This window comes from Halichoerus grypus, chromosome 9 (genome assembly GCF_964656455.1).
Source record: "Halichoerus grypus chromosome 9, mHalGry1.hap1.1, whole genome shotgun sequence".
In the NCBI taxonomy this organism is placed as follows: domain Eukaryota; kingdom Metazoa; phylum Chordata; class Mammalia; order Carnivora; family Phocidae; genus Halichoerus; species Halichoerus grypus.
The window spans coordinates 64,580,030-64,604,816 of NC_135720.1; the positions used below are offsets into that span (position 1 = coordinate 64,580,030).

Genomic DNA, 24,787 nt, shown 5'->3' on the forward strand with positions numbered 1-24,787 from the left:
CTGGTAGAGTAAGGTTTTCTGATACACTAAAATGAAAATGATTACACTACCTAATTTTGGAGATTGTCTATAGTGAAATGCAGCTTGCTTTTTGAGATTTAGTTTTAGGAGTAAGTTTAAAACCCCCTTAATTTAAGTTATGACTTCAAAACCAAATATTCTGATGTTCACTGCTAAATCATAAAAACAGCATCTATATAAGGGTTGGATGTCCAGAACCATTATGTACATTTTCAATCATATTATTAAGTTAATAAAACCCAGCCATTATCAATTTTGTATGCATATACTATTCAGGGTTACTAGGTTTTACCAAGCCTTAGAGTAATCACAACTCTCTAGAGATCTGCCAACATCTATTTACAAACAACCTCAGATTTTCTATATATCTTGTTAAATAAATATTGGCTGGCCTGCATTAGAAATACTGATTCCATCCTGAATTTTTTTTCTGAAATTGTACATGGTAAGAAATTTTAGGAGGACCATATTATTACAATATGCATTTATTAGATTGTTCTATGCTTTTCCCTTACTTTAAGTTATTCCTCAGAATTTTTACTAAATGAATATTTTAAATATTTCTCTTCATGGAAAGGCCACAATGTATGTAGAGAGCTAGAGCTTTAAAAAAGGAAAAGGATGATCAAAACTTAGGTAATGGAGTAATTCTTCTAAATATTCAGCCAAGTATTGAACTGATCTTCTATGATTAAAGCCCTCATATTATTACCTCATTTATTGTCCAGAACATTTTAACCCAGTGATATGCAGCATAATTGTTAAGGTAATTTTATGTTTTGTATTCAGTTGACAAATGTATTTTGATTCAAGGCACCAGATTGTGATAGATGACCCTCTTTTTATTTTTTGAGAGAAAAGATAAGACCTTTACATGTTTCATCTTTAAGATAGGAAAATACGTGTTTAGCATAATTTAGTGTTTACTGTTTAGTATTCTCATAGGCAACTCATTTCTACATGTAGAAATATTTACCTATGTTGCTTTACCTTAGTAAGGACATAATAAGGATAATTTGCACTGCATCATGACCATTTGTTCTTTTTATTATTCTTCTAAATTGTCTATAGAAACATACATATTTATAAGCTGAAACTATAAGGTGATTAATTTTAGCATACATATTTTTTAGTTCTTTTCCTCTTGAAAATCGTAGTAATAATCATCATGCTTATAGCAATGATTGCTAACATGTATTGATCAATTAGTATGTGCAAGGTGACATTTTAAAATCTTTTATTAACTCATTTAAGACACACAAAATCCATGAAATATATGTGCTATTGTTATACCAAATTTAATTTGGGGAAGTAAAGTACAGAAAGTTTAAGATATTATCCCAAGATCCACAGCTTATAAATGTCAGAGTCAAGATTTGAACCCATGGAGTCTGATTCTAACTTTATAAAATTTAACTCTGCTGACTCTACTACTTGAGAAACCCAGCTCCTGGTTAAAATCTTTTATGTCGTTTCTGAGGCTTGACAATAGGCAGTTACAGAGGCTTTACCTGGCAGGCCTCATGGATAAAGTTGCCCCCCCCCCCCCCCCCGCCCATTGCTCCAGTATCCTATCACACACACAGCAGACTTGATGCACAGCTAGAATATTGCAGTTGCTCTCAAGGGAATTGTAGTCAAGGACTCAGTTTTCCTTGGCCAGTCATGCTCTTAGGAATATTTATATTATATATAATATATATATATATATAATATAATATATATATATTATAATATCCCATTCCTAGCGTGGACATCTCAGTCCTAGATCTCTATGTGAGTCCTTGGACAGAGGTCCTTCTTCTAGAAGAGGAGAGAGGAAGGGGAAACCTTGAAGACACTTTTCCCCACTCTGACTCAGTATCCAATACTTTTCTACAACTAGCCCTTTTCCTTATCCTCCTCCCAGCCTCGGGTTCATAAAACTGCTGGAGCCTTTTGTTCAGAGTTCCCTCACTCATAAGACAACCCTCACATATGCACTGATCTATGTAACCCTCAACTGATGCACCCTTCCATGGGAGAAAATGGAACCAGGGGAATTGGCACCTTCTCCAGTTTAGACTATTGCTTATACCATGGCAGTAAGTAATTAAAGGCTTAACTCTTTCATTTTTGGCTTGCTATTTAATGGGTTCCTCTGACACTTTGGCAGCTCATCTGAGCTCCTGACACTGCTTGATATAGTCACTGTTGTGTTATAATCAGATCTGGATTTCAGAAAGTTCATTCTAACTAATACAGAGAAATGATTGAAGCAGGATGAGACTAGGAGTCTGGGAAATCTAAGTGAAACCTGATACTGTCATAGATTAGGTTAGTGAAGTGTGATGGAGAAAAGTAAGCATATTAGAGATATATTTAATAGGTAGAATTAACAGGGTTCAGTGATTGAAGGTAGAGGAGTGAGGATGAGGGAGAGATTAAGGATGTATTATGTCAAAATTCATGTTGAAGTTCTAACACCCAGTACCTCAGAATGTGAGTGTATTTGGAGATAGAGGGTCTTTAATGTGTTAAAGTGAAGCCATTAGGGTGGGCCTAATCCAATATGATTGGTGTCATTATAAGAAGACACAGGTACAGAGGGAAAATCATATTAAGAAACAGGAAGACACAGTAGTCCTCCCTTATTTGAAGGGGATATGTTCCAAGACCCCCAGTGGATGCCTAAAATCACAGATAATACTGAACCCTATACATAGTGTGTTTTTCTTCCTATTCCTAAATATGATAAAGTTTAATTTACAAATTAGGCACAGTAAGAGTTTAGCAACAATAACTAATAATAAAATAGCACAATTATACTGTAATAAAAGTTATGTGAATGTGTACTCTCTAAAAATATCCTCTAGTACTATACTCTCATCTTCCTGGGATGTGAGATGATAAAATGCCTGTGTGTGAGATGAAGTGAGGTAAATGATGTAGGCATTGTGACGTAGCCTTAGGCTACTATTGACTTTTCGATGATATGTCAAGAGGATCATCTGCTTCAACACCTTGACCTTTGACTTCATCTCCCAGAATTGTGAGAATATAAATCTGTTATATAAGCCACCAAACCTATGGTACTTTATTTTGGTAACCCTAGCTAACCAATACAGGGTGATGTCCATTTTTTTGAAACTAGATGTTTTGTAGTTGTGCTCCCTGATATTTGAAAGTTATGAGAAAGAGTGATCTAGGGAATGGGAATAAGAGCTTACAGGTTCAATTGAGTTTGAGATGTCATTGAGCAATCAAATGGAGAAACCATGTATACAACTCAGTCAATGGAGCTAAAGCTCAGAGAGATGTCTGTACTAGAAATAACAGTCTGTGAATCATGACATAATATATAAAATATCATTGGAACCTTATACACAAGGTGAAATCCATCACTATATATATGTATATATATTTGGATATAATTGTGTAGACTTGTCCTATTTTTCTATGCATGCATAGTGCTATTAAGAACTTCCTACAAAGGAGTAAAGATAAAGGACTTAAAGTATTTTACAAATGCTGAATATGTAAAGTGGTGTAAAGACAAAATGCTTAGAACACAAGGCCAGGGTCATTGGAGATCTACAAGTGTTGTAATGAGTTAATCCTTATTTAAGCCTACCAAGACTTTCAAAGGAAAATGCAGTGAGCCTTAAATAACAAAGGAAACATTTAGGGAAAAGACCATTCATAATCATTCAGTGGACTTAAGTCCATTCAATGCTAGTTTATACTACTTTTACAATTCCATTATTGACTTATTATCTGTGACTATCATCACAGAAGAACAATAGGGATACAACAATACGAGAACATATTAGAGAAGCTGGTATGAGCAAAAATGGAACCCACACTTTCAGGGGCAAATAAGTCTAGGTCGTGTTCTATGGCAGCAACTGTATGCAGACTGTCCAAGGGGCTGTAGAAGCCAGAAAACAGGGTTTGTACTGACAGAAGAGGCCATCCTAGGGCACTTGGCTTGCAGTGACAAGGTACTAAAAGAGAAAAGAGATTTTTAACTTTCTCTTCTCTTGATTCAACACATTGAAACATGTGAAAAGAAAAATTCAGATACTTAGAAAAAAGTGCTTGTTTCAGTCTCCTTACAATTTCACAGTGGGTAAAGTGACCTTTGATTTTAATCTAAGTGCTTGCTTTTCCTCTTTGGTTTGAGAAAACCAGGAGTTTTCTTTTAATAACTCTTTGCTCAAATTCTTGAATTCTTTTCCAATATACTTGACCCACATTCAATGTTCTCTGAAGTTTTGAATTCCTTTTTCTAATTATGATGATGGCAGATTTTTGAGGTGTGGATTTATTTTTGTACTGGACACAGCTAAAGGTTTAACATTAGGAATCAGAACATAAAAATCATCAAAATTTTGCTAAGTTCTTTCCTGAAGTGTATGGAAACCATCATCATTTCTGTTTACTTTTTTGAACATATAAAATGGACTATTGTAAACCATGATGCGAAAAAACATACTCAGCAATGGTAAAGCCTTTTCAGAATTAGCCTCTCCAAAAGTCTACAACTTTTCAAGTTGTTGGAGTGCTACTTAAAAATATCAAACTGCAAAGATGCACTTCTAGAAATTATAAGTAATTTGTGCATCAAACAATATGTACAATAGTACTATACAGTAAATTGGACCAGCTGCCTATGCCTACCATTACAGCTGGTTGCAAAGTATATAATTTATGTTTTCTGCAGTAGAAAGTGGGAAGGTTTTTTAAGCCTGTGTTCATGCTTTTATAAAGAGCCTTTTCCTGTTTTATTTTTTTAACCATTGTAAGCTCAAAAGAGGTGGTATTTTGCCATTATGTTTAATGTTAATCCATTTCTATTGTAGTTGAAGGGTCTATCAAAGCACTTTGCCTATGACCTCTTATTTCATCCTTGTAAGTAGATGAATTAAATACATACTTATCTTCATGTTTTCCTTAAAATATGGGTTTACTTTATGTTTAAAGAAAGGCATTGACAATGACTAATAAAGGATACTTGATAACAAATAATTGGCTCTTAAAGTTCAGCAAATGGCATATGTTAATTTAAAAAGTTAAAAAAACAATGTCTTCTGTTGATAAACTCAACAAGCTTCAGAATGGCACTGTTGTAATTCATTTTTCTATTTCTTAGCTCTGCACATTTTTATTTGGTAACAAACAATATGAAGTATATTTATATATTAATCATTGGTTTCCAGTGTGTATAGTAGAATGGCTCAAAATCTGGGGAAAAGATCAGATGTAGAACAATTGTTTAGAAAAGTAATCTCTGACAAATTTATTTTGTGTTAAAATAAGTTTTATTTTACTACCTATTCCAAGTAGTATTTGAAAAACAAATGAAAGTGTACATTAATAACTGTAATATTTAGTTGGCAAAACAGTGCTGAAAGTTTCAATCTTTTTACCCTTATATAATTTTGTTCAATGGCAAAAATGTTAATGGTTTATGAAATTTTACTGATGACTTTATAATTTTTAATAGTAAATTAACATAAGCAATTTACATAAAGTTTAAGCTTTGAGGTATAAATATTCATGTTATCCAACTTTACTCAAACAATTATTATGCATTTAGAATATGGACAAATTAATCTTAAATAGATTGTATCCCTCAGTTAATGAAGATTCAAGTGACATGGCTTATGCATGATTTATATAAATGAAAAAATGGTGTCCTGATTGACTTTAGTGTAACTTTTAATATTAAAATGTATCTCCTAGAAGTAGAATGCAAATGTGTAGTTGAACATCTAATAAATTTCTGTGAAGAATATTTCCAAAGTTTTTGTTTGTTTTTGTTTTTGTTTTTCTGGTTATTTCACTCACTCATTTGGCTTTAATATGGTTCTTTTTTGATTAACTAACAGTGACAAAAATGTACTTCCAACATTTTGCCCATGACTCCCTGATGAAAGGAACTGACACATAATGTGAGCATTATAAATATCAGAGAGCCTATATATATATATAGTTGGCCCCTCCCCACCCTGGTTCCACATTTTCTTCCTTGGTGGCGTCATAGACAGTAGATGGGGCATAGTCAGGTAAAGGAATCGAAAATAAGGGTAAAATAAGGGAAACAGAGCCCTCTGTGTGCCCCTAGGTCCCACAGGCTGTGGCTCCTCCTTTGAATCACTCTGTCCCTGGGGCCCTTGCACTCTGGGCCTGTGATAGGAGTAGCAACTCTGAGGATCTCTGAAATGTCTTGCTTTGGAGAGAAGTCATTCTTCCTTTGTCTTAAACAAGAGCTCCTGGCTTCTGTGGAAGTGGCTGACTAATATCCTTAGGAAGGGTTGGTTAGCCACACCCTTAGTGTTCTCTTCTGAGCACACTTTTTCATTTTTTCGATATGGATAGGCTGACAATTTTACAAATCTTTTTTTTATTTTATTTTATTTATTTATTTGACAGAGAGAGACACAGTGAGAGAGGGAACACAAGCAGGGGGAGTGGGAGAGGGAGAAGCAGGCTTCCCGCGGAGCAGAGAGCCTGATGTGGGGCTCGATCCCAGGGCTCTGGGATCATGACCTGAGCCGAAGGCAGACGCTTAACGACTGAGCCACCCAGGCGCCCCCAATTTTACAAATCTTTAAGTTCTGCTTCCTTTTTGATTAAAATTTCATCTTTAATTCATTTCTCTCTTCTGGCATTTTATTATAAGCAATCAGGAGAACAAAAGCCACACCTTAAGCATTTTGTTGGAAGTAGCTTCAGCTAACTACCCAATTTCATAACTCGTGAGTTCTACCTTTCCCAAAAAACTAGGGCACAAACACAATTCAGCCAAGTATTTTTGGACAGCCTTTCCTCCAGTTTTACTTAACATGTTCCTCATTTCCTTCTAAGACCTCATCAGAATGACCTTTACCATCTATATTTCTACCAACATTCCAGTCAGGATTACTTAAGTATTCCTTAAGAAGATAGTGGTCTTTTTGTTTGTTAGTTGGTTTTTTTTTTGCAGTGCCCCCACCCCCCAGGTCTCCTCTTTTCTTTCTGGGCCTTCCCCCAAATCACCATGGCAACAGTCCATTCCCAACGATGTAAGCTTTTTTATAGCATGCACTTCAGAATTCTTCCAGCCTCTACACATTAGCCGGTTCCAAAGCCATTCCACATTTTTTGGTATTTGTTAATAGCAGCACTCCACTTCTCAGTACTAAATTCTGTCTTAGTCCATTTTGGCTGCTATAACAAAAATATTATTGAGTGGCTTAAAAACAAATATATATATTTTTTTCTAACAGTTCTGAAGGTCGGAAAGTCCAAGATCAGGAAGCCAGCAGATTAGGTGTATGGTGATGGCCCACTTCCTGGTTCATAGATGGTCATCTTTTTGCTGTGTCCTCACGCAGCAGAAGGGGTGAGAGAGCTCTTTGGGACCTCTTTTATAAAGGCACTAACCATATTCATGTGAGCTCCATCCTCATAACCTAATCACCTCCCAAAGGCCCCACCTCCTAATACCACCACATTAGAGATTAAGTTTCATTTTATGAATTTTGGGGGAATGCAAACATTCAGTCTAGAGCAGTTTGGATCAGTCACTTATAGGCCTAGTCATTTCTACCCAACATGAGATAACTCTGATGGGCTTTTTTAGCTCCAGAGTATCTCTTTAGGGTCAGATAATATGTACTCACGTCTGCCTTACAGCTGGACTCTCTACTCACTTTTGCTTCTTTCATTTCCCTTTAACATCTGTTAATCCCAAAACCACTCAAAAATAAATATTCTGCACACTAATTCATCTCAAATCTACTTCCAGAAGAATGCAATCTGTAAAAAATTTTCATGGACATCTCAAAATCAGTATTTTTAATGTGAACATTGCCCAGAAATTGTTTCCTCTTGTGGATTTTCTTATACATTACCTCCTGGTCTAAAAATATAGGGCATGTGGGTGGCTCGGTCGGTTAAGCATCTGCCTTCAGCTTGGGTCATGATCTCGGGTCCTGGGATCGAGTCCCATGTCGGGCTCCCTGCTCAACGGGGAGCCTGCTTCTCCTTCCCCTTCCCCTGCTTGCCTGCTTGTGTTTCTCTCACTCTCTTTCCCTCAAATAAATAAATAAAATCTTTAAAAAAATAAAAATAAAGACCATATTTTCATTTTTTTTTAATTAGGCTTTTGTTTTGAGAAAATATTATAGATTTACAAGTATTTGTAAGAAATAATACTGACAGATCCCATTACCTTTTACCTACTTTCCCCCACTGGTAACATTATGCCAAACTGTAGTACATTATCATAACTCAGATATTGTCATTGATATAGTCAGTCTACAGAATATTCTCATCACTGAAAGATCCTTTGTGTTGTCCTTTTGTAGCCACACCTGCTTCCTCCCTGCCCCTACCCCTCCTTAATACCTGACAATCACTAGTCTATTCTCTATTTCATAATTTTGTCATTTCAGGAATGTTATACAAGTGGAATCAAACAGTATGTACCTTTGAGGATGGGATTTTTTTCATACAGTCTAATTCTCTGGAGATTTATCCAAATCAACAATGCTTTTATTTTTATTGCTGAGTAGAACTTCATGTTTTGTTTAGCCATTCACTTGTTGAGGGACATCTAGGTTATTTCCAGCTTGAGGCTCTCAGGAATAAAACTGATTCATAAACATTTGTGTATAGGTTTTTGGATGAACATAAATCTTCCTTTCTTTGGATAGATTCTTAGGAGTGCGATTGCTGAGTCACTTGGCAGATGCATGTTAAACTGCCAGTTTTCTACAGTGTCTGTACCATTTTAGATTCCCAACAGCAATATATGAGTGATCCAGTATTTTCACATACTTGCTAGCATTTCGGTGGTCATTTTTTTTTTTTTTTTTTTTTTTTTTTTTGCTTTTCTAAGAGGTATTTGGCAGTAACTCTTGAGGTTTTAATTTGCATTTACATAAGACTAATGATGGTTAATATCTTTCATTTTATTTTTTAATTAATTACTTAAATTTTTAAAATTTCCAGTTGTTTATCTTCTTCAGTGAAATGTCTCTTCATGTATTTAGCCCATGTTTTAATTGGTCATTTGCTTTTTTCTCCAGTTGAGTTTTGAGAGTTCTTGATATATTTTAGATACTAGTCTTTTGGATATATAATTTGAAAATATTTTCTCCCAGTCTTTTACTTGCTTGTTCATTCTCTTGACAAAAACTCTCATAGAGGAAATATTTTTAATGTTAATGAAATCAAACTTACACATTTTATTTTTTTGTAGATCATGCTTTGTATGTCAAGTCTAATAATATTTTTACTAGGCCTAGATCTTTAAAAGTTTTTCCTATGTGTTTTTATAAAATTTTTACACTTTATATTTGTGTTCATGATCCTTTTTTTTTTTTTTTTTTTTTTTTTTTTACTTAATTTGTGTACAAGGTGTGAGATTTGGTAAGGATTATTATTTTTGCCTATTGATATTAAATTGCTCCAGCATGATTTTTTGAAGAGGCTGCCTTTTCATCAGTTTGCTTTTTCACCTTTGTCAAAATCAGTTGGGCTTTGAAAACTCAGTGCCCACGAAATTGATAACCTAGATGAAATAAACCAATTTCTTTTTTTTATTATGTTATGTTAATCACCATACATTACATCATTAGTTTTTGATGTAGTGTTCCATGATTCATTTTTGCATATAACACCCAGTGCTCCATGCAGAACGTGCCCTCTTTAATACCCATCACCAGGCTAACCCATCCCCCCACCCCCTCCCCTCTAGAACCCTCAGTTTCTCAGAGTCCATAGTCTCTCATGGTTTGTCTCCCCCTCCGATTCCCCCCGTTCATTCTTCCCTTCATAATTTGTCAAAACTCACTGTTTCTGAAATGTTGTTAGGAATTGCATTAAACTTGTATTTCAATTATAGATGAAGTTCAAAAGTCATTTTCTACAAATCAATCAATATCTGTTATTACAAATATTTGAACAGTGTGAAAATCTGACTTTTTTGTGATATATGTCTGTTTCTCTCATTAATTTATAAAGTACTTTAGGGAAGGCAGTCTTTCAAAATTCATTCACATATTTTGGAGGTATAGCTTCTTTGTGTGCAAGAGAAGATATTTAATAAGTCGTTGCTTAATGAGTTGTATTATTAGTATAATTAACTTTAGCAGGTTACACTACACTCTCGAAGTTTATTTTCCAATACATTATTCATTACTCAAAATAATGCCATTCTTTTAAAACTTAATTCATACCCCTTTCTTCCACAATGATATTCTTCCATTATTACCTTTGGTGGTTTAGAAAATGCCTCTAATTATCTGATAATTAATTGCATGAAATCATCAAAACTTATTTTAAGTTTTGTGTGTGTGTCCTACTAGAACAGAACTGCTGATCATTATACTTGCCTAGAAATTCACATTTGTAAATTTATGTTAACAGATCAGATCTTTATAAGAGATAACTGGGAATTAAATCCATTGCATTTTTTTCTATCTGTTGTCTATGTAAAATCTAAGATTACAGCACACTGTCCAACATTTACTTTTCTCCATACACTTTTCAAGGCAAAAGTACCTTTGTGAAGTTACTATCCATTTATTTTTTTTTCACCAGTTCAAAAGCCACCCATCGACCATACATAAATAAAGGTGCTCTATTATATTTTTATTGTGGGTTACATATTGCCACATTAAACTTCTATTATCATTAATAATATCCCTCTCTTTTCACATGTTGTGAATTCTTCTGGGTCAGTCTCTTACATAAATTCTGAAAAAACTTACCTGATTATCTTTAGCTTATGGATAATACTCTGTTGTATCAATTAGTGGGGAATTAAGTCTACAATTTCTCTTGACAGTGCTTTTATTGCCATTTAACCACTACTTAAATATTAATTTTTCTGTGGAGGGGGATATTTTGGGTTTTTCTGTTTGTCTTGTTTTGTTTTTTACTTTTTGTATACTTTGCTTTTCCTCCCAGTTGTAGATTTCTGGAAATCTGAGGTATATAGTATATTATAAAGACATGTTTATGATTTGATTTGAGTAATATTTATAACCCAAAAGCACACTGAATAGTCAGTTGTGACCCAGAAGCTATACTTTCAAAGCCTTTAGCAGCATCTTTCTTCTATTCTTATCTTGAAAATATTGGCCAAACAACTATTCAAGGTATGTTTATGGTAATGAATATTCACATGATCATATGATAAAGAGCTAAACTCTATGGTGGTTATATGGTCTCCATTCAAATGTTTGGTACACCATTCTTATTATCCCTTTGTTAATTTAACCTTTCTAATATATATTAATAATGAAGATAGATTATTTTATTGTATAATTCTGTGATTTTAGAAAGTAGTCAAATTTCTCTAGGATCATATTTCAGTAAATATCGTGCACTTTTGAGAAATATATCTTTCTGTACCTCACTGCTATAAGGCACTGTATGTAAAGCACTTGGTATGTGCTTATAATGTAGTAAGCAATATCATAAATGTTACTTATTATTAATGGCATATCTTTAAAGATGAATGCTTTTTCCCAATCACAAGCTACATTGTCCAAATTACTGCAATTACTTAGGAGTTACCAGTTACATCAGATTACTACTACTACTACTACTATTACTGCCATACTACTATCCTAGAAGAACAGGGTTACAGCATCTGAAATTTTTAAAGAGAGATGAAAACCTCAATGTTGAGTTTTTTTCTTCTAAAATACATGTATTATTACAAATAATATTTAATATATGTTCAATAATCTGTAATATTAATATTCCAACTGTTAAATTTGTTCATTTTTCCAACAACATTCTGCCTACATTTCTAGACCACATGTTCAATTTTAACAAATCCTGATTCTTTGGAAGACTGTCACAGTCATAACACCACCCTTCTAGACTAATTTGCATCATCAATGCAAGCTGTCTCAATGCTCTGGTAGGCTGATTCTCTTTCATCAAACTTCAGTAAACATTCTCTGCTTCTGTGCACTGTATCTCACTGGCTTCCATTTATCTCCTGGGCATGGTTTTAGTTAGAGGGCAAGCCTTAGGGAAAGAGCTTTGTAAGATCCTTTAAAGAACAAATTGTCTTTCTGCTTTGGCAGCAGTTAGCTTGTCCTCGTCTAATCCTAACAACATTGGTACTCATATTTTTCTGAAGGTTGTGTGAGAATTTACATCATGGCTGTTCTAGCTTAATCTTATTGTTTGTCATCCCTCTAGGTTAGTATGGATCCCGAGTGATTTGAGGAAATTGAAATAGTGAAATAATACCAATTGAAAAGTGATTTCTACTTATAGAGTATTAATCTGTGGAGTTCAAACTCATTAATCTAGATCACCTCCCTTTGAGAGAGCAGGAAACATGTATGACAATGTAACTGAGAGGTCAGATTGCAAAAAAAAAAAAAAGTGATATTAAAGAACTTTAAGGTTACATAATAAATCAAAGGGGAATTAGAAAATTTGCTAAACTTCTAGATTGCTTAACAGGGCACTTCTCAAAGCCAAATGAAATTATTTTGGTTTAAAATGCCCTACTAACCCAGAGAAGGAAGCTTCAGAAATTAAACACAATAATACTCAGAGAAAAAAGTTCTATTAAGGACAAATTTTGATTTTTTTTTTTCCATTCCACTTAAACTCTTCAGTTACAACTAATAGAACTCATTCCAAGAATATAATCAGGCTTTATGTGATTTTACCCCTTTTATTCTTTGTTCAGATGTTACTCTTTAGAGATTTAGAGAAATAGATACTGAGGAAGGATGGCATTTGTTACTGTGGCAGCTGTGACCATTTGGATGGCAGGAAAGACATTTGTTAAAACAGAAGTATTTCTAACTTGGCAGGTGAGTACTTAATGACAGCAGTGGAACCTTATAGCACTCTGGACAGTGATGATAATATGATTGCCTATAGTGTTTTATATAAATGTCCCATTACAATACAGGAACAAATATATGGAAGATGCTTGTGGAATCAAAAAAATAAATCTAGTATCAAATTTTATAGCCATAGCACTGAGAATATAAAGTGTTCTTGGGAGTTAAGTAACCTCATTAAAGGAATGTAACTATTTTGTTGAGAAAATTCATTGTCCAACATGAATGTGATATAAGATTAATATCCAGTACCATGATTTCCATGAAAGAACAAACTACTATAAACAAAAGAGGGATGAGGAATTTTAAGTGTCTTAGAGAATGAGACGATCATTTAATAGGGAATAACTAGAGAGAAAAATCCCATTGGTAGGAAGTTCAAGACAAGATTTGAAAAACAATGTCTAAAATGAGTGTGTTTTTTGTTTATTTTCATTTCTTTAGAATTATTTTCTGTGGTGTATGTCTGATGTCAAACTTCTCCAAGGACATAAAAAAATTCTAGTAAAATCATCTTAATCACTTAAGGTTTCGTTGAAAATTAATAGAGGCTTTGAAATTTGTGTCCAATAGCACACACTGTAATATAAGACCCAGAGAATGAAGAAGATATATAGAAGATATACCAGAGATATACTTTAAGGTTTTAAAAAATATAAACGCATTTTAAAGAACACACTTTATGTTATACTAGTTTCAACAGTAAAATTACCATGTTTTCTAATTTAACTCTATAGGTAGAATGACTACATCTGAAATATTATCAGTTTTGCTGCCTGAACCTAAAATGCTTTTTCAAATTTACATTTATCAATTAATCTTACTAATAGTAGAGTTGAAAATATTCTAAGATTTGAAATATCTTAACCTTTTTTTTTAAGCATACTGACATCCAGTTATAATTATGAAGGTTAAAAAAAAGTTTTATGTGGCATGGCTGAAATGCATTAATATATTCATGAGGTTAATTAAAGGAGAACAATAGAAAATGGAAGTATTCAGTGAATGAATGTGGCTCTGTTTTTGTGTATGGGAAAGAGGGCTATGTATAATATCCATATATTTATTATAGGTATTTACTTATTTATTTTTGTATTTCTTTAAATTATTTCTCATATTTCACAAAAATACCTAATTATTTTAAAGGTAGTAAAAATGCCAAATATTTATATTATTGGTGACTGGAAACTAAAATTGCTTGTTTTTAAGTATTTATTTCCTTAAAATAATATGTAGTAATGACTACTAATATTAAATGCTGTGCTCTCAGAAGAAATATTATAAATATTGGCTTTGTGTTTCTTTCTTATATTCAGACGATTTAAGTGAAAGCAATTAATGGTAGCGAAGTTAGAAAATATATATCTGGGGTGCCTGGGTGGCTCAGTCTTTAAGCGTCTGCCTTCGGCTCAGGTCATGATCCCAGAGTCCTGGGATTGAGCCCCGCATTGGGCTCCCTGCTCAGCGGGGAGCCTGCTTCTCCCTCTCCCACTCCCCCTGCTTGTGTTCCCTCTCTCGCTGTCTCTCTCTCTGTCAAATAAATAAAATCTTTAAAAAAAAGAAAAAGAAAAATATATATCTTAGTATTTTTCTCATTTCAATGTTAATGAAGAAAGAGTAATGAGAAGCACATTTAGGATTGGAGGAGGAAATACTTTCGACAGGTGCATGGATTTCATGGCGTATAGAGGGTATTCAAACTCTCCTTCTCTGTTGGTGGCTGCCAGATAGCTGTGCTTTTTGGCCTCTTTATAGAATTAAACAAGATTACCCAGCTGGCTAATAATTAACTGGTAGGATAGTGCTTTTCATCCTTTTTATGGAGCATCATCCATCCTCCCTTTACAGCCTTCTTAATCCTGGATTTGTTTGCGTACATGTAGTTGAGAAAAGGTTTTAAAATATTGAACTCTAGAAATAAAAAACTTAGTATATTCAATTTTAGCCTGACAAAAGACTCCTGACTTTGTATCTCAGGGTCCTTGGTTTTTCTGTTTTTTTAATGTTACAATAACACCTGTTACCAATAGATAATTTAGCTAAGGTATGAGGATGTGAGGGGTCACATTAATTAGTCATATTTTTAGCAGTAAAGAAGTGTCAAGTATTTTTTATGTTAATGCCAGCTTTCTAGATCTGTAGCTGGAAGACAGTACATGCTGTCCCAAGTGGGATGGGCTCCAGCTTTTCCTCTCCATTTTAACTAAAGATGTTTCGCTTGGATTAGTTTTATAGCAACTTTCTAAGTAAGCTTTTAGATGAAAACCTGTCTTGTAAATTAAAAGCAAAGGTGGAAAATAAAAGTACTATGGCAAACAAGTTATTATGTCCTATAGTATGTAAAGGCCAGGCTGAAGAACCAGATTCTTTAGGTTCTAATCCTGGCTCATAGATAGATAGATAGATAGATAGATAGATAGATAGATAGATAGATAGATATAGGTATATATCTATCTATATATACATAGATATAGATATAGGTATCTATCTATATCTATATCTATATATATATGTGTGTGTGCGCGTGTATAATGGGCAAGTCACTTAACCTCTTTGTGTTTCAGTTTTCTCATGTGTAAAAGAAGATAATAACAATACTACCTACCTCAGAGAGTTGCTTTGAGAATTAAATGCATTAGTAGTACCTTGTAGAACACTTAAAATGATGACTGGCAAAATAATAAATTGATAAAACTTAGACATTATTTATTTATTTATTTTATTTACTTTTTTATTTATTTGACAGAGAGAGACATAGCGAGAGAGGGAACACAAGCAGGGGGAGTATGAGAGGGAGAAGCAGGCTTCCCGCAGAGCAGGGAGCCTGATGCGGGGCTAGATCCCAGGACCCTGGGACCATGACCTGAGCCGAAGGCAGACACTTAACGACTGAGCCACCCAGGCACCCCAAACTTAGACATTATTTAAACATTTTTATTGTCATTACCTTTGTATTTTTATCATTTTGCTCATTGGCTCTTAGATCTCTTTTTATAATGACATAGGAATAGATGTCTAATTTACCTCATTAAATTGTAGATTGCATGAAGAGCAGAGGTAGTAGGTAGGGCTGCTCACAAATATTCTGGTTGTACTTCTAGGTAGCTGGAAGGATTTCACATTCTTGCTCTTGTAGTTAGGAATTGCCATGTAACTTTTTTTTGCTCAAAGAAGTAAGAAATGGAAATATGCATGTCACTTTCAGATAGGAGCTTTAACAATCAATGCACAATTTACTGTGTCGCCTCCCTGTGTCTTGGTGATTGTGGAAGCATGTTAAAACTGAGCTTCCATCAGCCTCAGTGGCTATAATGAACAGAGACTTTGTCACTGCCCTGCATGGAACCTGCAGCAAAAATAAGAAGTAACTTTTTGTTGCTTTAAGCCGCTGAGAATTTGGAGTTAGTTTATTATCATAGCATAAATTAACCTATTTTGACTTTTACAGGAGGCAAGTATTGGTATTCCTTTCCTTTTTTCTCAACTTATTCATCAGTACAGAATCTTGTCAAATAAATGAAAGAAAATATCTTTATTGAAATAGTTGTTCATCCTTGTGAAAACATGTGAATTCCACAAACTGTACTATCTTCAATCAAAGGATTATTTTCACCTTGTGTTTGACATTTTAATATCAGTTGACTGTTGCTTAATCCTGCTTCTTTCATTTCATCCCATCATGAATCTACCCTATAGAGCTGCTTTCACTGGGAAATTTATGGGTTATTGCTGTGTTTCACTATAAAACCACACTTTGACATTTATTTCCTTGGAAATGACAATGAAAGAACAATTGTTCAGTTGATTTTTATGAAAATCTACTGTGTTTTCTTGGTATTAATCACAAAAAGTTGGAAATGTTTTTGTCTTAAAAAGATGTAGTTTCACTTTTAGTTTTTTAAGTACTCAATTAAGATTTTAGAAAACACCAAGGCTTAGGGGATTCAGGAGAATCAGGGGAGGGGTGTACTGAAAGCTCTGGGAAAGAAGGAAGACTTTGAGAAAAGATAGTGGCTTCCAGAAGATTTATTGATGCTGCTTTCTAAAACCTTATAGTTTTTTGTGCTTCTCTCTGAACACACAGGGGACCAATAGATGCTGCTTACATGAAAGTATGTTGGGCAGAAGGTGGCAAAGGCAACAGAACACCTTTTGTGAAATAAAAATTTTCTACTGAAGGTATTGTGAAGGTCAAATAATATATCTTCTTTGCTATCAACTAATATTTTAATGGGCTTCAAATGTTTAGCTTCTCCCTTAGATTATGATTTCCCTGAATATAAAATCTGCATCTTTGTCACTGTTGTTTTCTAACTTCATAGAACAACATTTAGAATTTATTAGAAAATAGTAAAAGTTCAGTAAATAAATAAAAGATTTACTATTTAAGAACTGAACAAAGGAGAGCTAAAATACACATAATGAGTTGCTTAATAAAGAATTGGTTTAGTAAAATATTCTAGCCTGGAATTTATAAAAATATAATAATAGGAAGTTAATTAGAGTATATAGATTTTCATATAGAAACCCAAAATATGGCAAGGTCATTGAATTATTTTATTTTGACGATTTTGTACTGTTTTAAAAATAAACACATATGTTTTCTTATTCTTTCTGCTCATGAGCTTCTGCTCTATTTCTTGCTTATTATGCTCATGAAAGAGACTATAGGGAACTTATGGCTATGGATGAATGAGATACTCCCCAAACAGTAACTATAAAATGAGTGTGATTAAAACAACTATTTCAGGACTTTGGAAATTTACCAAACAATCTGACAAGCATTTATATTTGAAAATTGTTGAACTTGAGGCAAGAAGAATGAGAATTTGTCCTTCTGACCTAGAGCTGATCCCACCTCCCTACTCCCATCTTGGGCAATGTAGAAGTTCTGCCAAGGCAGCATAGGCCATGAGGACCAGTAGTTTCTTTGCCAGGGACAAAAGGGCTCATTATTTCCTGAGAAAATTACATTTTGGAAGTAGCATCTGAGGGATAGCCATTGCCTTGCTCCAGTAGTCAGGTATTTCTTTTGGGTTTGGGCAAGCATGTTCCTAGTGTTGTTCTGCACAAGAACCAAAAAGGCCTTCCAGGAGAGTAGACTGGAAAGGCCCTGAGCTATTTAAATACTCTTGTCATATCATGAGCTTGTGCATATAGACCCTGGAAACTCAAAAAGTCCAGTAGCAGGTAAAAACCAGGACAGATATATAAATGGCTTATACATTGAATGTTCTTTCTCATCTTATACACACTATACACACAACATATGTCTTACTTGGCTCCAGGCTTTTTGTTGTTGTTGTTCAAAATGGTTTTATGGAAAAACTAATCTGTAACAAAAATTTGGCATTGAGGCAAAGCCTCCATCATTATTGAGCAAAGCATACCAAAGTTTCCAAGGGGGACAGGGCGGGAGAGGGCCCCAGACATTTACAACAGCAGGCATTTTCTCTTCCTCTTTTTGATGGGAGGGAGGCTGAGACCTGCTCCATTAGCTTCATCAAATACTGTCTTGAGATCTTGCTGTGTGAGAGTTGAGCATTCCAGGTATTTGAGAGCACTGATATTAGCCATGGCCAAACCCTATGGGTAGGTGATGGGAGTCAGCTTCTTCTCCTTCAGTTTCTCATTCATGTCTTTGTCATCCCTGAGATCACGTTTAGTCCCCACCAGGATGTTGGGAGTGTTAGGACAGTAGTGGTCACACTTTAGGGCACTACTTTGCTCCAACATTTTCAAAAGATGCAGGACTCACAAGAGCAAAGCAAATTAAGAATACATCTGTTAAAAAAATACATCTCTTTAAATGGAAAAACATTCTATGCTCATGGATTTGAAGAACAAATATTGTTAAAATGTCTATACTGCCCAAAGCAATCCACACATTTAATGCAATCCTTATCAAAATACCACCAACATTTTTCACAGAGCTAGAACAAACAATCCTAAAATTTGTGTGGAACCACAGAAGACCCTGAATAGTCAAAGCAATCTTGAAAAAGAAAAGCAAGGCTGGAGCCATCACAATTCTAGACTTTAAGCTATATTACAAAGCTGTAGTCATCAAGACAGTATGGTACTGGCATAAAAACAGATACATAGGTCAATGGAAAAGAATAGAAAACCCAGAAACTATATGGTCAACTAATCTTCAACAAAGTAGGAAAGAATATTCAGTGGAAAAAAAAAAAAAAAAACAGTGTCTTTGACGAATGGTGTTGGGAAAGTGGATAGTAACGTGTGGAAGAATGAAACTGGACCACTTTCTTACACCATACACAAATTCAAAACAGATGAAAGACCTAAATGTGAGACAATAAGCCATCAGAATCCTAGAGGAGAACACAGGCAGCAACCTCTTGACCTCTGTCATAGCAACTTCTTACTAGACACATCTCCAGAGGCAAAGGAAACAAAAGCACAAATGAACTATTAAGACTGCATCAAGATAAAAAGCTTCTGCACAGCAAAGGAAACAACAAAACTAAAAGGCAACCTATGGAATGGGAGAAGATATTTGCAAATGACACATCTGATAAAGGGTTAGTATCCAAAATCTATAAAGAAATCAAACTCAACGCCCAAAAAACAAATAATCTAGTTAAGAAATGGGCAGAAGACATGAACAGACATTTTTCCAAAAAAGACGTACAGATAGCTAACAGACACATGAAAAGATGCTCAGCATCAGTCGTTATCAGGGAAATACAAATCAAAACCACAATGAGATACTATCTCACACCTGTCAGAATGGCTAAAATTAACAACACAGGAAACAACAGATGTTGATGAGGATGTTTGCCCCCTTTCTCTAAAGGGGAACCCTCTTACACTGTTGGTGGGAATGCAAACTGGTGCAGCCACTCTGGAAAACAGTAGGGAGGTTCCTCAAATAGTTAAAAGTAGAACTACCTTACAACCAAGCAATTGCACTATAGGTATTACCCAAAGGATACAAAAATACAGATTTGAAGGAGCACATGCACCCTAATGTTTATAGCAGCATGATCAACAATAGCCAAATTATGGCAAAAGCAAGCCCAAAATTCCACTGACTGATGAATGGATACAGAAGATGTGGTACACACACACACACAAACATATTTACAATGGAATATTACTCAGCCATCAAAAAGAATGAAATCTTGCCATGTGCAATGACATGGATGGAGCTAGAGTGTATTATGCTAAGCAAAATAAGTCCATCAGAGAAAGCCAAGTATCACATGATCCCGCTGATATGTGGAATTTAAGAAACAAAATACATGAACATAGGGGAAGCAGATAGAGAGAGGGAGGCAAACCTTAAGGCAAACCTTACCTATAGAGAACAAACAGGGTTGCTGGAGGGGAGTTAGGCAGGGGACAGGCTAAATGGGTGATTATTAAGGAGGGCATTTGTTGTGATGCACAATGGTTATTATATGTAAATAATGAATCACTAAATTCTGCTCCTGAAACCAATATTACACTATATGTTAGCTAACTAGAATTTAAATAAAAACTTAAAAAAAAAAAATACATCTGTTCACAGATAGGATAGGGGACGTAATCACTCATAATCTTCTTATCCAGCTGTATCCCATGAGCCCAAATTCACCAGTTTTCCATCTATCATAACATTGGCAGAGTAGTTGTCAAAGACAGTGGGAATATATTCTCCAGGAAATGCATTGGTTGTGTAACTGATCAGTAGGCAAGATTTACCTACAGATCTGTCTCCTACCACCAGACACCTGATGGCCTACATCTGGGTGCTGAGGCAAGAGGCAGGAGGCTGCAGGTGGTGGGGCATGGGGTGCCTGGCTCTGTTTATGCTGCCTTACCCTCTGGATGGGAAGATGGAGTCCACCATTGGCCACCACCCAAAGCTGGGGAAAACTGTCAGCTCTGGCATTTAAACACAATCTCTGTCAAATCATCCAGTGACTACTAATCTGTGGACATGAAGGTCAATTTCTAAAAGTAGGCTTACAAGTTAGAATGACAACAACAACAAACACAAAGCAAAATAAAACAAAAATTAAAAACAAACTAAAATCTGAATAGATTTCAGTGGCCCCGCACTGCAGGAGATACATATTATAGATTTAGCCTAGGCAAGTTAGGAAACACAGAAACAAACAAAAAAGTACTAACAACAACCTTCAAAAATGCCCTCAGAATCCAGAGTTGCTACAAAAATTATCTGAAATGTCCAATTTTCAATAAAAAAATATGATATCTGTAAAGAAACTGGGAATTATAACCCATATTCAGGTTAAAATCAGTCAATAGAAACCCTCTCTTAATATTCCCAGACGTAGGATATAGAGTACTAAGACTTCAAAGCATCTACTATAAATATGTACCACATATCCAATAAATGAAATTGTGTTTAACAAATTTAGGTTAAGTATGACAATGAGTCAACTAAGATTATCAAAAAGGATATGTAAATTGAAAAAGAACCAAATGATAATCCTAGAATTGAAGAATACAATAATTTAAATAAATATTTCACTGGATAATTTTAATAGCCAATTCAAGATGGCAGAAGAAAGAAATAGAAATTATACTATCTAATGACCAAAGAGAAAAAAGATTGAAGAGAAAAGAAAAAGAGCCTCAGATCTATAAGAAAAGGTCACATATACCAATGTAAGTGTAATTAGAGTTCCGAAAAGAGATGAGAGAGAGAAAAGTACTGAAAACACTATTTGAAAAAATAATAACTGGAAACTTCTACAATTTGATGAAAAACATTAATCTGCAGATCCAGGAATCTCAACCAATCCCAGAGAGAATGAACACAAAGAGATCAACTTCTAGAAACATCATAGTCAGCCTTGAAAACCAAAGACAAAGAAAATATTTTGAGAAGACTAAGAAAAAAAACAATCATCATGTATAAGAGTATCTATATGATTAATGACTAACATTTTATCAGGAACAATGCCAGAAAGCAATGGAATAATGTACAGTATTCAAATGCTGATTTTAAAAAATCATCTAAGAATTCTGTATCCAACCAATTTCTTCCTCAAAAATGAGCTGAAATAAAAATATTCCTAAACAAAGAATAAAAGAGTTTGAGCAAAATGCTCTCAAAGAAATTCTAAAGGAAGTCCTTCAAGCTGATAGGAAACACTGAAAGGATGATAACTCAAATTCACAGGAAGAAATGAGAAATAAAAAATGCATCTATTAACCTTTTATTTCTTCTGAAGAACCATTCCCTTACACAAATGATCAGTGTTGGGTTTTCTATCCTTTTCTTGATACTTTCCTCCATCAATCTATTCTATACCACTGCCTCAGTGATTACCTCAGGGATGTACACAAAACTTAATCAGGGCCAATGAATTTCAGGGAGAACATTCTGTTTCTAAGGGAGAAACACTTCCTCCCCAATCTGTCAAAGAGTCTCTAAAAGAGACTATCTCTCTTATGTTCTCTATTTCTATGAGAATGTAAGACTTAAGCTATCACTATAATTTACAAATATGAAGATTTTAGAGGAAGCCACCATAAGGAATATTAGAGATAAAACACCTCAGAAAGCAAAGAAGAGATATAGGGGAAAGTCAAGTCCTTGGTGATATCATTTTAACCATTAGAGCAAGCCTTCCTAACTTTCACATTTTTTAATATACTTTATTTTTAGAGCAGTTTAGGTTCACAGCAAAATTGATCAGAAAGTACAAAGAATTCTCTTATAACCCCTGCACAAACATTGTCTCTCCCATTGTCAACATCCCACACCAGAATGAACATTTTTTACAGTTGATGAATCTAGAGTGACCCATCATTATCACCCAAAGTTTAAACTAAATTTCTCTCTTGGTATTGTACTTTTGGTGGGTTTGGACAAATGTGTAATGGCATGTGTCCATCATTATAGTATCGTGTAGGAAAGTCTTACTAACCTAAAAATCCTTTGTGCTCTACCAGTCATTCCTTCCTCCCTGGCAATCACTGATCAGATTTTACTGTCTCCATAATTTTGCCTTTTCCAGAATGTTAGTTAGTTGGAATCATATAGTATGCAGCCTTTTCATGACTTCATTCACATAGTAATATTCATTTAAGTACTCCCCACCCCATCTTTTCAAGGCATGATAGCTCATTTCTTTTTAGCACTGAATGATATTCCATTGTTTCTGTGTCCCATCATTTATTCATTCACATGCTAGAGGATATTATTATGGTTGCTTTCAAGCTTTGAAAATTATGAATAAAGCTACTAAAAAATCAGTCTGCAAGTTTTTGTGTAGACGAAGTTTTCAACTCATTTGTGTAAATACCAAGGAGTATTATTGCTGGATCATATGGTAGGAGTGTGTATAGTTTTGTAAGAAACTGCCAAACTGTCTTCCAGACTAGCCATACCTTTTGCATTCCTACCAGCAATGAATGAGGGTTTTTATTGTTCCACAACCTCACCAGCATTTCGTGGTGTTAGTGTTCTGGATTTTGGCCATTCTAATAGGTATGTGGTAGTATCTAATTGTTTTAATTTCCTGATTCCATATGATGTGGAGCATCTTTGCATAGGGTCATGTGCCAGGTGTATTTTTTTAGTGAGGCCTTTTACTTTTTTAAATTAGGTTGTTCATTTTCTTATTATTGAAGTTTAAGAGTTCTTTGTATATTGTGGCTAACAGTCATTTATTAGATATATCTTTTGCAGTTATTCTCTCCCAGTCTGTGCCTTGTCTTCTTATTTTCTTTTTAATTACATGAACAAATATATCCCTTTCAATTTATAAGCCATTAAAAAACTCTAAATGAAGGCCACCTGGATGGCTCAGTCAGTTAAGCGAGTGCCTTCGGCTTGGGTCATGATCTCAGGGTCCTGGGATCGAACCCTGCATCAGGCTCCCTGCTCCGCGGGAAGCCTGCTTCTCCCTCTCCCACTCCCCCTGCTTGTGTTCCCTCTCTCGCTGTCTCTCTCTCTCAAGTAAATAAATAAAATCTTTAAAAAAATAAAAAATAATAAATAAAAGATAAAAAAATCTAAATGGTACGGTATTTTTCAAAAGAGTAATTGCATGATAGCATAACCATTCAAAGAAGAAAATTATTTCCAGTGACTTTAAGACAATGCATTTTGACTATATATCTCTAGTAAGTTATAGGGTAAGGGAAAGAGGGAGAGAAATCTTAAACTACAAACAATACAATTAGTAGCAATAATATAAGTATTATTTTGGAACTATTTTATGTGTTTATAAAGGAACTAGACTACATGTTAATATTATTAGAACCAAGATTTCAATGTAGGAAAAAAGATATAAAATCAGATAGGTCGAGTAAAACTCTATAATCTTAAATTTGAATTTGTAATACCAGTATAAACTTACGATTTATATTTTCTTTCTAAAAATATGTATTTCTAGCTGTATACACTAAAAAGAGCAAGAATCAGTAGCAACCCAATGGCAAAGAACATCCACTTTTGGTCTCTAAACATAATTTCCACTAAAGGAATCAGAGGTGTTTGGGGAAATAGCTGATTTCAGGTCTACGGCAGGATATGAATGTACAAGATGAATCTTAGAACATCTCTTTCCCAGCAATCAAGGAATTTGTCAAAGCCTAATGTGGTCATGCGAAAAGGACATTTCAGTCAACCTGAAGAAGCTCTCATTGGCATATGAGAAGACAATCTGAGCATTAAAAAAAGACTGTAATTGGGGCACCTGGGTGACTCAGTACTTTGAGCATCTGACTCTTAGTTTCAGCTCAGGTTATGATCTCAGGGTGATGGGATCAGCCCACACAGGGCTCTGTGCTTAGCACGGAGGATGCTTGAGAGTCTCTCCCTTCCCCCCACTCCACGCCCCTCCCCTCACTCATGCTCTCTCTCTCTGTCCCCCTTTCTCTCTAAAATAAATAAATCTTTTTTTAACAAGACTAATTTA

General features: G+C 34.6%; 1 pseudogene; it reads right to left on the bottom strand.

Moving 5' to 3' along the window:
* Positions 1-18,311: 18,311 nt before the first annotated feature.
* Positions 18,312-20,631, bottom strand: LOC118549613 (ras-related C3 botulinum toxin substrate 1-like; annotated as a pseudogene).
* Between the last annotated feature and the right edge of the window lie 4,156 nt (positions 20,632-24,787).